This window comes from Erithacus rubecula (assembly GCF_903797595.1).
Source record: "Erithacus rubecula genome assembly, chromosome: 13".
Taxonomy (NCBI): Eukaryota; Metazoa; Chordata; class Aves; order Passeriformes; family Muscicapidae; genus Erithacus; species Erithacus rubecula.
The window spans coordinates 18,606,676-18,621,479 of NC_136665.1; the positions used below are offsets into that span (position 1 = coordinate 18,606,676).

General features: G+C 42.6%; 1 protein-coding gene across 3 annotated transcripts in view; it reads left to right on the forward strand.

Moving 5' to 3' along the window:
- LOC306807616 (contactin-4) overlaps nt 1-14,804 on the forward strand; it is a 215,726-nt gene that overhangs the window by 15,779 nt on the left and 185,143 nt on the right. The gene's annotated exons all lie outside the window — the stretch shown is intronic.

A 14,804-nucleotide genomic window follows, 5' to 3' on the forward strand; every position in this document is an offset into this window, starting at 1 on the left:
TAGCAGAGAATGTTTGTAATCTGGCATGTTAGGAGGTGAGGAAAGGAAATAATCCAGGTTTTTGTGTGTGTATGTGCACACAGACCAAACACTGAACCCTCCAAAGCAGTTTATTGACACAGCTGGAAAAAGCCAATAAATAGTTTAAATTTTGTGCCTATTTAGCAGAAAAGCCTGAGTGACTCTCTGGAAATATTCATAAAAATGTGGAAATAGAGACTGTCACTCCCATCAGTGCTTCCATAATCTGCATTTTTCTTATTTAAAATTATTTCCTTGAATTCAAACCAGAGCCTCTTTGCCCTATTTATCACCATTCCAGCCCAGGTAAATCTTCATCCTGAATTTTGGTATTTATGGCATTTTTTTGCTGAGTAGCAGGGTTGTATTCCCAAAAAAAAAAATCTGCTGCAAGGGAATTTGGGATCTTTTATTCTTTCATTTTGGTGCATCAAAGTTCACAGTGGAGACAACACTGAGCCTGAGCTCTGAATTCAGGGCTGTATCTTCACAGGGAAGGCAAATCTGTGTAAATAAGCACTAATTACCCCTCTGACAGGCAGCAACCCCCAAATCTGGATCCATTGAGGATGCCTGGCTTTCTCTAAGCTGTTTTTTCTGAATAATCCATTTTCCGCATTTATGAATCTATAAATACATTTTTATAAATCTCGATGACATTTGGGTATTTTATTAACCACAATAAATGCCAGGGAAAATTGAATTAAGAAAGCTTGTAATGTGCTTTACTACCAGTTTTCAAATTTTGCTGAGCTGTAAATGGTCCTGCTTTATATCCAGGATAAATCTGTTTGAGGACTACAGGAATAATTCTCTTTCTTTGTTGCCAGAGGCCCTGACCTTTGGGTTGATGGGTGGTTTTTAACAGCTTCACCTCTGTCTTATTCTCTCTGATTCTGGAGTAATTTGATTTTCTGCCTCGAGCAGTGTCCCAGCAGATGTGAAACCCTTTAGGTGATGGTGCAAAACATCTCAAAACAGGCACGAATTGTCCCCAAAACGTGAGGAGGAGACAATATCTGATCCCAAAAGTTGAATTTCTTCCAGATGAGACCCTTCCCCTTCATTTGCTGAATAAATTGGTAATTTGAGCACTTTGCAGGGGATGCACCAAACTAAATTTTTTTCTGGGTGAAGTTTTTCTGATTTCTTCTGTGCTTGCTGAAGTTCATCCTTTCCTATTTATCCTCCTTTTTTACATCTCCTGCCCAACTCTGAGCTTGTACTGTTTATTTACATGACCCCCATGCTCTTCCCTTCTAGGGATGGTGTTCCCTTCCTTAAGTGCATTTTTTTCCCCAAATATTTGTATATCAGAAAGGCAAAGCAGGATTTACCCACAGTGTGGCTTTTCTTGTGAACCCAATTAATTTTTTCTCAGCTAATGAAGTACAATAACCTCATTATTTCAGAAAGCCACTTCATTTTTAGGGTAGCAAAACCAGTGCCTGAGTTGTAATTAAAATTAGTGGAGCATCTTTCTTTGTGAAGACACCAATTTAACTAATTCTGGGTTAACTTTTGGTTCCATGATCACTCCTTGGGTTTAATTACATGGCTAAAACACCTTTTTCCTCTGGGTTAGGCTGGTGGAGTTGAGGAGCTCCATGCAGCTGAGAGCAGAATTGTGACTGTTTGTTCTAAAAGTGTTCCCCAGTGGTTCAGGGTGATTTTTTTGGTATCCCTGCTGCTTCCAGGTGCAGCTGGAGGATGCTCAGGCTCTGGGTACCACTCAGAGACCAGATCAGCCTCAAGCATCAGCTCAACAGAAAGAGGAATAAAGTGTGTTCAGGTGAATTTGTGATGCAGGGCCCAAAATGCAGAGTGGAAAGCACTTTAGGAGATTATATTAGTGAAAAATCCACTTTTTTTTTTGCCCAGATCCCAGGAGCCTCTGCAGCTCCAGTAAACCAGAACAACCCCCCTGATCTGCAAGTTCATAAACACAAACTGCAGGCAATGAGGCAGGCAGGAGGATGGGAGAGGCAAGGGCTCAGAATAAAACCATCTCTACTCATTCATTTATATATTTGTCTCTGTCTCTGAAGTGCAGAAAGGCCACACCATTTGTTTGTATTGACTTAAAGGTCTCATCTGAGGAGGCACTGACCACCTCATTCATTTATAAATCCTTCCTTACCTGTAATTCCCCATGGATGAGAGAGAAATCATGAATTGAGCAGCAGGGTCAGTGCTGAACATCCTGGGAGAGGGAGGAGGTGGAGGCTCCACTGGGTTATTCTGTTGGTTAGGAATGGTCAAATGCAGTTTATTTGCATTAAATCCTTTCCCTGCCTTTTCCTGAGCTGGAAGCCAAGGGTTGGAAATAATTTCTTGATTTTTATTACAGCAGGATTTAACTCTTGCAGGGGTGGCCCTGGCAGCTGGGGAAATGTGAGCTGGTGAAGCCAGCCCATAAAATTATCTCATGTGATATTTTGATGAAATGTGCTGGAGAGGGGGTTGGGTTTGGAGATCAGGAGGGAATAAAGACCCTCCTTAGAATGCCCAGAGCTCTCAATATTGGTGCCTTTCCCCAGGGAATCTTCCCCATTTATTTAGAGTATTTGCATGGAAAAAACACAAAATACAAAGTCTCCTCCAGGCCATTACATAAAAGCACTGCATCTCCAGGGTGGTTTTTGGACTCTTTTTCTTCTTTGAAGATCTCTCAAAGATCTGAACAATGAGAGATGGCAGCAAGCAGCCCGGGTGTGTTTGCTGTGTGTTTTATTTCTGGCTGAGGAGGAGGCTGGCTGGAGACAGACACATCTGTCATCTCAGTTCTGGGGAGCACACATGAACTCCTTAGCCTAAAACGTGGTTTATCTTGTCTTATTTTATGAGTCTTCTCAGAAGTGTTGTAGGTGTGAGGAGCTTATTTTGGTTTGAGCACTTCTGCTGCTCTGCAGAGCAGTTCAGCAGAGAAATCACCTTCGTTCCTGGCAGAACGTGGCACGTCCATCACTCAGCATTGCTGTGAGTAATGTCCTCGATGATTTAAAATGCTTTTATGGGCACATTTCTCCCCAGGAATATCAGCCATTGACCACTTGCATACTGCATTGCCCCAGAAACCAAACAACAGCTGAATGGTCTTGTCAGACTCTGTTTTATTGGTTTATTTTTTATTTTTTTTTTAAAGAGAAATGACTGGCAGGACCTCTCTAACATTTCCCATTCCTTTTTTTTCTCCTGCCTGTGGTGTTGGTAACACTCAGCAGCCTCTCCTCTGAGCATTTTCATGTTCCAGGATTGATTCAGAGGGAGAATAGAGCAGAGGCAGTGTGAGTGAAGTTTGCTTTATGGATGCACGTGCTAGTCTTGAAATGAGATTGCTCAGGGGATTTTCAAAGAGTTCTTTTGGCTCTGAACCAGACACCCCTTGTGGGAGGAATCCCAGCACCTGCCTTGGATGGAGCCATGCAGGAGGGAAATCCTCTAAATGCTGCTGCAGGCCAGTCTTCAACACCATGGTATTTTCAACAGAAGATTTAAAGGGCTTAAGGAAAAAAAAAAAAAAAAAAATCAGCTCCAATTGAAGGTCAGAACAACTGAAATGGAAGTACTTTGAGTGTGATAATCTCCACTGGTATTTTATGAACTGTAGCTTTGTATCCCCGGGTCACTGTTTTCTAGCATTGATCACTGTAATCCGAAATCATTTCCCTTCTGTAAAATGTGCTGCCTGTCTGGAGTGCTGATGCTGGGAGAGAGAGCAGAGGGAGGGATGCAGGATCATCCCCAGCCTTCTCTGAGGGGCAGAGACCCCTCCCCACCTGTGCCCAGGTGTCCCCCCTGCCCTGTACACAACAGCTGAGCTCACAAAATGCTTCAGCTCCCTCAAACACTTGTAAATCTTAAAAACAAAACTGCTTCTGGGCTAATCCAACACACTCTGGTTGGAAATAATTGCTTTCCTGGTAGTTTTTGTAACGTTCATCATGCTCTTATTCTATCTTCCTTACTCCCCCGGTCTATAATTATGTTTTGAAACAGAAAATTTGTACCAAGACGAGTACAAGTGTACAGCTGTTCCTTTAGTCCTTCAGCCTGTGGAACAGCATTTATTGAGCTGCACCCTCATTAGCAGAGCTGTTGGTGTGAGTGCTGGGCCCAGTGCAGGCTGGCTCAGCCCCATCTCATGGGTTTGTTTGGAGCCCTGAAAGCAGCAGGAAATGGTGACTGATTCCAGCAGCCACTTCAGGTCTGCAGGAATTATTGCCTGAAGCACGGCAGGTCTCTGATTGTTTGCAGCTGACTCTGCTGGATTTCACAGGTGTGCAGTGCTTGAATCCCTCACTGTGCATCACTTGGGGGTAAGGAGCTCTCAGAGAAGCTGGGGCTGCTCTGGAAATGTCCCAGGCAGGTTGGACAGAACAACCTGGGATAGGGAAGGTGTCCCTGCCATGGCAGGGGTGAATGAGATGAGCTTTAAGGTCCTTTCCAACCCAAACCATGCTGTGATGATAAAACAACAAGCTGGAAATAAGGTGGTTGCAGGTTAAAATATGAGCTGAAAATATGCACAAAAGTGTTGTGTGATTGCTTTCACCACCCAAAGGGCTCCATAAACCCCATCCAGACCATGGGAAGTGCTGGAATACTCTGGTGGCACTGTGACCATGGCAGGTGACCACTCCTGGCAGAGGGTGTGCACAGCAGTGATGTGAGCAGAATTTTCAGAATGAAACCAAGATGCAGCATTGCTTCTAAAATGAAAGTCTGACTAGAATTCAGGAGAAACAGGAATTTCTCCTGCCTTCCCCTCTGTTCCTGCTTGCAGGAGCCACAAGCGGTGCTTGAAACCAGAGATAACTCAGGTTTTTTTAAATTATAAATTGTCTGCTTTGATTTGAACCACTCTTGCCTTTCTCATCTAAAATCAGCTGCTTAAAATCACTTTGAGTATTCAGTTTGTACTGACCAGGGTGCTCTATCTAATGCATAATTGAAGCAGTTGAACATCCTACAGGTTGCTGATCCTTTGTGAGGTGCAAGTGAACTACCAAATGCTGTTCTGCTTCCTCACCTGGCCCTTATTTACAATGCAGAAATTAATCTTTTCTTTACAATTAAGAAATCACACTAGTTGGAAAAAAATGTGAAAAATCCAGGCAGAAGAGAGAACCTCGAGTCAGTTGTTGGATTAATATTTGTTTGGGATTTGGGGTTGGGATCCTGTCTCAGTGAGTAGCTCAGAGGGACTGTGGGGAAAAGGGAGGGCTGAGCTCAGGAGTTTCTCTGCTGGCTGAAGTTTGGATGGTTTCTCCTCTTTCTGCTGCCTTGTAAAAGTCACCTAAATGGCAAATCCCCGAGGGGTTTGGGCATCTCTTCCCTTGAGAGATGCTGTGGTTTGGCTCTGGCATTTACTCTGCTAATGAAGGGCAATCTGGGGATCTGAGTCACCAGGAGCTGGGGCTCAGTGTGAAGCTGTAGAAATGCATTATTAAAACACCCCAATTTCCCTGGGCTGGGAATAGCTCTGCTGCCCTGCCAGGCTCCTGCAATGGCTCTGGAGCTCTTGTCCTACCCATCTCCAGAGCACATCAGAGCTTTCTCCACCTGCCTCTGTCAGAGCTCCCAAAAATCACTGATTTATTTACTGCTTTTTTCTAAAGAGCTGATGAAATCGCACTTATTGGCTGATTTCACAGGAATGGAGCTTACAAATGGATTATTACAAGTTTTATCCTAATGACTAAATTATGAGCTGTTTAAAAAAAAAAAAATACCTTTTTATGTTATGTTCAATTTAATGCAGGCTGAACTTGCAAATCTTGGTGGAGAGAGCTGTTTACAGAGGCATGTAGTGACAGGACAAGTGGGGATGGCTTTCCTCTGACAGAGAGCAGGTTGGATGGGATTTGGGGATGAATTCCTTCCCTGGGAGGGTGGGGAGGCCCTGGCACAGGGTGCCCCTGGATCCCTGGCAGTGCCCAAGGCCAGGCTGGACACTGGGGCTGGGAGCAGCCTGGAATGGTGGAAGGTGTCCCTGCCAAAATAGAGTGAAATGAGATGAGCTTAAAGATCCTTCCCAAGCCAAATCCTCCAGGGATTCTCTCCTCTCCCATTCTGGATTTTTGCTGTGGGGTGTGGCCATGTGTTTGTTTTTTCCCAAACAAACCATAAACTCCCCTCAATCTCTCCATCCCTTGCCCACCCACCCGAGCACACATGGAACAGCAGTGGGGCACGTTCTGCTGAGCCTGGAAGAATCCTGGGACGAGTTTAAAATGTTTGAGACATCAATTTGTCCTTTTAATGAAGGCAGAGCAAGATAAATAAGGCATGTATGCAGATGTCACTGGCACTTAGGCATGTGCATGTCAGCGTTGATAAAGCACTGAACATCCCGGGCTGGATCTCGTCTCCTCAGCAGAGCAAGGGCTCATTTAGCACAGCATCATCAATTTTTGTTAGGCCAGATATGGGTTGTGTTTGGTGGGGTTTTTTTGGTTTATTTTTTTGCCTTCTTGAAGCTGGTTGGACTTGTGAATTCATCAAAATAGAAGCGCCCACAGCCCAGAGAAATTCAGGGCATGTGTTTGTTCTGCGTGTGGCACTTGTGCTGTGGGTGAGGAGACAGGAGGGTTGTGAGCTGCAGGAATGCTTTGGGTTGAGGGGAAAAAAAATTGCTTTTTTTGCCTTTTTTTTTTAAAGTGTGTTATAATGAAATGGACTCTTGTTGCATTTGATCACAAAAGTGCTTCTTAACATGATACTCAGGAACATCATTTTCTTCTCTTGGGCAGCCATAGTTCACAGTTGCTTTGGCAGCTACATTCTATTTAATCTGTCAATTTTTCTCACATGGTGTAGCTGCTGTGAGAGAAATTGGAGCTGTTATAGTCTGTGCTTTGATACAGTCTGGGAAAAGCAAGGTGGGAGACAGCAAACCAAACACAGCACGCCAGTAATTCCTTGAAAATCGCTGCTGTTCCAGCACGGCTGTTCCCCATCCTGGGGAGCTGTCACCATTGTCTGCTTCCTTCTTTTTAATTTGTTTTGGTGCTGCCTGTTAAATATACTCTGCAGGTCCTGGAGCTTTTCCCCAGGTTTTGTTTGTTTTTTAATGATTCACTGCTCTGTGTTTTTAATGGTTCTTCATGATCTCCACGTTGTGATTTTTGAGCATCCTGATCTTTGGGAGGTGTCACTGTCCATGGCAGGGGTGAAACTGGGTGGGCTTTAAGGTCTTCTCCATCCCAAACCATTCTGGTTTGGATAAAATCACAAATCAAACTCCTCTGTGTGTACAGCCTCAAATCCAGCTGCCTTCATTGATGATGGAAATATTCCTGATGTCTGGATTGAGCCCTTAAAATATTTCTGAGTAACAGCAAATTCTCTGTGGCAAGGAGCTGCCTCCTTCCATGATCCTGAAGGGATTTTATCCCACAGATGAGAATATCTCTTAACAGAATATTTATTTCTTGGTCTCTTTCTCTAAAAAACAACTCAGTGAACCAAAAATGATTTCTCTGTGGAAGTGTGAAGTGACTTCAGCAGGGAGGTGTGATGGCCACTCATGGCCTTGTGATTTCAAAGAGAAATAGGATTTTCAGATGGTGTTTTGGGGGACTTGCCTATATTTTAAAGAAAAGTCAGTGATTAAATAATAGAGGAATAGGTGTATATTATATAGATAGTGGTTTGTATTTTAGGAAACACTTGGTTGCTTTTTAGAATAATTAATAAACCTGCTTTACCTTAAACACTGTTTAGTATTATTTTTCTTGTTCTTCCAAATCCAAATAAAAGTGACTTTTGCAACAACTCAGTAAAAATGCAGTAAAACCAAGGCAGCAGCAAGCAGTAAATGCTGTGCATTTATTCAGTGTACATTGCACAGAGCTGGTGCCAGATTCAGCATCTCTGGTGGAGGCTGATGCAATTTCCCTGAAGTTAATGGAATTACCCAGGTCAGGATCTCACTGCTGCTCCCTCTCTCTGACCCCTCGCTTGTCTTGGCTCTGAAACTTCCCCACTGCTGTTTCCAGGTGACTTCATGTGTCTGAAACTGTGTGGATCCAGGGATTTCTGGGTCTTGCTGACCTTCCCATTGCACTTCTGTTGGTGTCCCTAAGTTTAGTGGCTCGTTAGTGTGATGCAAATTCTATTTTTGATTTGCACTATTAATATCTGTTAGTATCTTGCTCCCCCTGTAGCACCTACTGGCACAAATCACACCAAAGCAATTAACAGTAGGAATTCAGCTCTGCTCACACAAGTGTTTTCAAATTGTTAATACAGAAATTGGCACTTAATTTGCCCTTTTTGCAGGATATTCTGGCTGTGCTTTTATTAAAAGGCACCCAACACTCCATTGACTAGACAACAACAGGATCTACTGACTAGTACTGCATGAATGGGAGATTCCCCCCCATGGGCACCAAGAAGGGTCAGAATAACTTTGAAACCTTTACAAAGCCAGATAGATCAGAGCTTTTTCCTGTTAAGGTTACAGTATATTTTTGCCACGTAAACCAGTCTTTAATTACATGTTTTCTATGGACTTGCCACTTTGGATATTCCTCCTGTGCAAGCTCTGGTTGTGTTCATGTTCTTGCAAGGGTCACTCCAGCTGGGATGCTGTTTTTGAGGCTGAGGAGGGGCAGGGATGTTGTTTTTGAGGCTGAGGAGGGGCAGGGGTGCTGTTTTTGAGGCTGGGGAGAGCAGGGGTGCTGTTTTTGAGGCTGGGGAGAGCAGGGATGCTGTTTTTGAGGCTGAGGAGGGGCAGGGATGATGCTCCTGGGCAGGGCAGCACCTCTGGAAGCTCCTGTGGCTGTGATCAGGGGAAATCAAAATTTCTGTTCTGATCTGACATCAAGCTGAGGTGATTGCAGCTGAGGGTCTGGAGCTGAGAGCAGCCCCAGGAGCATTGGCAGGACCCCAGGTCTGGGCAGGAAGGGGCAGAGTGAGCACAGAAGGAAATTCAGAGTGTGTGAGTGAGGCTGCTGTGCTGCCCCCCTGCCCTGAGGAATAACTCAGTGTGACTGAGGGTTTGCAGAGGGCTCTGCTGCTGCCCCCTGCTCCTTTCAGCACTTCCAAAAAGGTTTTTTCCATGGGTGGCCATAGGAGGATGGCAGCAGGCTGCTCCCAGGCCCCTGGCTTTGCACAGCATGGATTAAAGGATTAAAAGGAACCTTGGGATATGAGCTCAGCTGCTGAGAGGGAAGTTGAAAGGTCCCCATATGGAAATTTGGTGGTCCCAGTGTGACATGTAATCCTCCCACTCTCACATGCGTTAAGTTGTCGTGGGGCACGGATTGCTGCTGGGGTTTAATCTTGGCATTTACATGGATTTCTTTGTGCTGTTTGTGCCTTAATGTCCCCAGATCCTCACACATTCCTCCATGGAATGCTGCTCATCATCTCCTGCCACCATGGGAGCTTTTTGTGCATTCTCACTTCTAACACACAATATTAAGGTCTATATATTCAGGAAATATTGTCTGTTCTTCTTCTCTTGAGCCTTTTTTTTTTTTTTTCCAAAGGAGAGAAGTGATAACACAGGGTTGCAGGATAAAGGGACTGGTCCTGATGAAATAAGTTTTAATTTGTAATTCCCTGATAATGATCTCATGAAGAGCCACTGATATACTTCTAGTATAATATCTACAATAAAAACTCCAAGGAAGAACTCATTTGCTGCATTTCCAGGCAGCCTTCTAACAATGCCCCAAGTCCCAGGATGTTCCAAACAAAATAAATAAATATATAAACTCCAAGATGAATCTATTAAGTGAAATGAATTCAGCACAGAAGGAGTTGTTGCACACCCTGGGCCTGCTCACTGTGTTACAGCTGTGACACGGCTTCCCAGATGGCACAATTATCTTCCTAAAATATTGTGGAAAACTTCCATTTGTCATTTGGATTAGTGCAGTGAGCTTTCTCTAAACACAGGCAGAGAGCTCTGCCTCTCTGTGTTCTTCATGGCAGTAATTAGCAATAATTCACTTGGAATCAGAAAAACACTTTCCAGGAGCAGGGAACAAGCCAACTTCTCCCATTTCCATTTCTGAAATCGCTGTCCTGCGTGGCTGTATCTCAAATCTTTGACATCAAACCAGACCTTTACATGCTTTTCTTTTCCTGAGGAGTATTTTATGTTCTCCTAATTGGACTGTCAAGGATTTCAGATGGTGGGCATGTTTTCAACATGCACTAGGCTGCAATATTTACAGTAATGTGGGATGATAAAAATAAGGCTGTTTATTCTTTCAGCTGATGTTCCTGCAGTACAACCAGCATCAGGCCCCTTTTGGATGTGATTTGTGAAATTATAGAAATGTCTAGCTGTGCCTGAAGTATAAATCATGTTCCAGTCCTAAAACATAACACTGTTTACATTTTTTTTTGAAAGGGGGGTGAAAGAAGTGCTGAAAGTAAATGTGTAGGGCTAGAAAAAGATTCCTTTTAGGAAGAGATTAAAAAATCAGTTTATTTGATGTTGTACCAAATTTCTCCTTTTTAAATTTTTTTAAAAATTATTTTTAGGACTTAATCTTTGGAAGCCTAAATTTGAGGAAAGAAAAAGAATCTGTAATAACAGAGCATTGAGTGATAATCTGGCCAGTGATCCTTAGGAGAAATTTGGGGTTTATTTAAATTTGCTTGCTACCTGTTGAAAGAAATCAAGCTAGTTTTTTGTTATATTATTATTTTTCTCATCCCCGATTAAAACATCTCTTTAATTGTAATGCCTTAACCAGCAGTGATGTGACAAAAAAGTGTGGGAGAAAACAGGATTAAAGGACTCTTATTTAGAGAGGTTCTGCTAGTGAACAGAATCAGGTTTTGCTTTTCTTTCGCATTTAATAAAAAAAAATAAATTGTTTTCTGTGCAGCTACAGAAGGGGATGTCTGGGTGTTGTGTTTACTGTCAGAGGAATTAATGCAAACAAAGTGAAGCAGTTGTAACTAAAAGCAAATCCACTTTATTGGCAGCAGAGGAGTGAGCAGAGCTGTGGGGAGGGAATGAGGAGAGGAGGGCAGCAGGGAATTCCTGCAGGGAGCAAAGAGCCAGGAGCCCAAGAGCTTTCAAGAGCTGAGCAGAGATTATGAAGCACAAGCCTCTTGTCCAGATAGACACACTTGACATTTTGCTGAGTGAAATAGAGCTGGTAGGACAAAATAGCACTGACTGTGTCGGAGTTATCCAATCCTTAAATTTGATTTTGAGTCAGGCAAGGAACTGAAGGCACTGAATTAGGTCATTTTCTGTCTGTGCTGAGCCTGGAATCAGGAGAGGGGAGAAAAGGCCTGACTGAACTCCTCAAGTTATGCTTGGATGTCTGGGATTCAGAGTTCTCTGGAAGGGTTTTTCATTTAGAAAAAAAATAAATGAATCAAAATGAAATTGCTTCCTCCACTCCCTCACCACACATTTTGGTTTTTGTTGGGAAAAATATCATCAAAGAGTGACTAAAGCTGGTGAAAACCCTCAGAGACCTTCCAGTGCACCCTGAGCAGAGCTGGGGCAGCCAGGGCTGTGTCCAGCTGAGGTTTGAGCATCTCCAAGGCTGGAGAGCCACGATCCCTCTGGGCCTTTTCCCAGGGTTGTGCAGCCCTGGTCAGGCTCTCTGCTGGGCTGGATCCACTGTCTACACCCTCATGCAGAGTGTTTTGGGTTAATTAAGAACATTAATGTGGTTTGAAGCATCTGAGGGAATGGCCATTCTGGAGCAGGTGACCTTCATCCACTGGCTGGAAGTTTTCTTGCCCCAAGGCAGACTGGGTTTATTTTTGGAGCCTGGGGTGTCTTGGCAGGAGTTGGGCTCATTTTGGAGCTGAGGCATTGACAGGACAGGAAAACCATTCCACACCCAGACTTATTTATATCCTTATTGTAGGAGGCTGGGGTAATTACACCCTGGGTCAAATATGGTGATAGAATTTGTGAGGACTTTATTTTTCCTTATCCAGAAGGCCATCTTATATTCCTATCATTCTTTTTCTGCTGGATTTTTTTCTTTTTGATGATCTGATACAACTTAATTCTCATTTATCTGTGTCCTGGGCAGTTTTGGCTTGGGGGGGGTCACTTCAGTGTCCAGGTGTCATGCACTGTCCCCTGCAGCTGCCAATTCCCCCTTCAGGAGCAATAATCACAGGTTTTCATGCCCATAATGAGTTTCCTGCAGCAGAGTGCAAACTCCAGGGTTTTGTTATCAGCAGATAATCATATTCTGCCAGTGGCTCTGATCTCACACGATAAATGTCCTGAGGATGTGATTCTCTCCTGATACCTCTCAGCTCTGTTCCCTCCCAGGGCAGGCAGTCTCAGTCCTGAGGTTGATTTTTATTGTGGCAGTGAAGGAATAAGAGTGACCATTTCCTTGTAGGTATCAGGCAGCTGCATTAAAACCCCAAACACCTTTTAGCAGGTATTGAAGAAAAGGGAGTGAATTTAAAATCCTTCAGCTTGTAACTCCCAGGGTGCAGGTGGAATGAGGCAGGAATTCTGAAAGCAAACAATTATTATTTTTTTTTACCCAAATTTCTCCTTCCCCTTGAAAACTTAGGTTGGTTCTTTTAAATCTTTGTGGCACTGGATTTCCTGAAGGTTCCTGGAATTGAGGTGACAGTAGAGCTTCAACAACATGAAAAGTTGTGTACTTGAGTAATTAATTGCACTTCCAGATTATCTCTGAGAAAATTTGGGTCTCACTAAGCAGGCTGTGACTAATGACAGTGCATTAATTACTTTATGATGAACATTTATTTTTAATATTAAAGAATTAAGCTCAGTTTAAGGGTGGATACACAGTGCTTGGCAAAGCACAAAAATGCAGTGGTCAGCAGTGTGGAAATTTGGGGATATGCTGGAGAAAGCCAAAGTTCTTTTTTAGAGAAAAAGATGGAAAAAAAGTTGTGAAATTTATGCAGCAATTGGTGGTGACAGTAAATGAAGTGCAATGTATTTTCAAGCATATACATGTATATAGAAACAGCAGCAGTGATGTGTTGATGCAATAAATTATTAATGCTTTTGAATAGCCATAAATATGCTAATGCTGCAGAGGAGTGCATGGAGGGTTAATATGTTCATTTTTAGTGGGGTCAGAGAGGTTTTAGTGCAGGAAGTTTGAGTTTGGGACACTCATATCTCTGTTTTGTGCTCTGTGTCAATATAAAGTGGGTAGAGCTATTTGTACAACAAATGTAGATGTATTTGTGCAACACAAGCACTGATGTGATGAAATTTCAGTTACTTAAAGAAGTTTCTTTGAAGGAGAAAATTGCAGCAGTCATTTCATTTTCCTCATTGCACTAAACAGAATTTTTATTCATTCCAGTAGAAGCATTCTGTGCCTGATTTTATAATTTCCCTCAAAATATCACCTTTTAATTGTTATTCCGTTTTGTCTTTTGGGGGTTTTTGGCTTTTTTTTTTTTCTGTTCTCAACACGAAGTTTGATGTCCAGATCTGGGGACATAAAGTAACCACAGTTTTTGTCACATTATCTGGGAAAAAGAGGTTAACTCTTCTCTCCAACATCATTTTTTGGCTTCTCTTTTTGCTGAAGCAGCACATTCTGTGCTGAGTTGGGACTTCTGATACACACCTGGGCCTCAAGTGTTGCTTGGAAAACCCTGGATCCCAAAAAATGTTACTGTGATGCTGGAGGGGGAAGGTTTATGGGATGTAGCAGGCAAGGTTATCCATATGTTGTTTGAAAAGGAACTCCTGTGCTGGTGGGAAGGGGTGGAAATAAAAGCACAACCAGAAAAGGTGAATTTTAGCTTGAAGATCCTCCCCAGTGAGAACTTTAATGACAAAAATAACGACTGGCCATGTGATTGGGAGCAGAAAGATCAGTGTCACTAGGCTGTGTCATCACTATGCATTAGTTAATGAGCCAGGGTGATCAGGGATGGGTGATCTTTGGAGATAACACCTCTCCAGAACCAACTCAAACCAGCTTTCCTTTGATAAAAGACTCAGCTTTGAAAGGGAGATCAGACTCTGCACGTACAAAACGGGGGGAGGGAGCACTGTTAAACCTACCCAGGTACTTGATATGTAAAAAAAAAAAAAAAAAAAGAATAAAAAAGAAATCAATAGTTGGAGATGTCTGTCCTTTGGCAGACAGGGGTTCTTATTACCAGAGATGTCGTGGATCAGACATCAGCTGGGGCAGGGAGGGGGAGGAAGAAGCTGCTCTGCTGTCAGAGGAGACCTTGTGCTTTTAAACTTCAATTCTATTATTGATTACAACATCTCTCTAATAAAGCAGGTACAAGTTTGCATTTAATTTTCAAAGCCTGCAGATTCCGTTTGTTCTACAACTTCTGAGTGACAGAAATCTTTTAATGAATGTTGAAAGAATTGTTACTTGGGTAGTAAGGACTCATTCATAATTGTCCAAGGAATTCACTTGTGTTTAGAACATATCATGTGTTGGATTAATGGAAATTTCTCAGTTGTCAACATTTTTTTTGGTATTTTTCCCACTGGATTTATTTATTTATTTATTTATTTATTTATTTATCAATTTGTAGAAAAACTGATTCAAAGTTTTATTAAATACTTATGTGTCATAATGGACACCTTATCCTGGTGTTGTTTTATAGACTTGGGAGGATTTACAGAACAGTCAGCTTGGATTTCCAAACTGTCTGTTTGAGACTTCTCTACTTGCATTTGATAGAAGAAAAAAATGCCTGATTTTCTTCCTACCTCATTGTACATTTTGATGGGTTAGGATTGCATCTATTTGTGCCTTTTGTTTGGAAATACCAAATGATCAACGAAATGTGTTTGCCCTGTC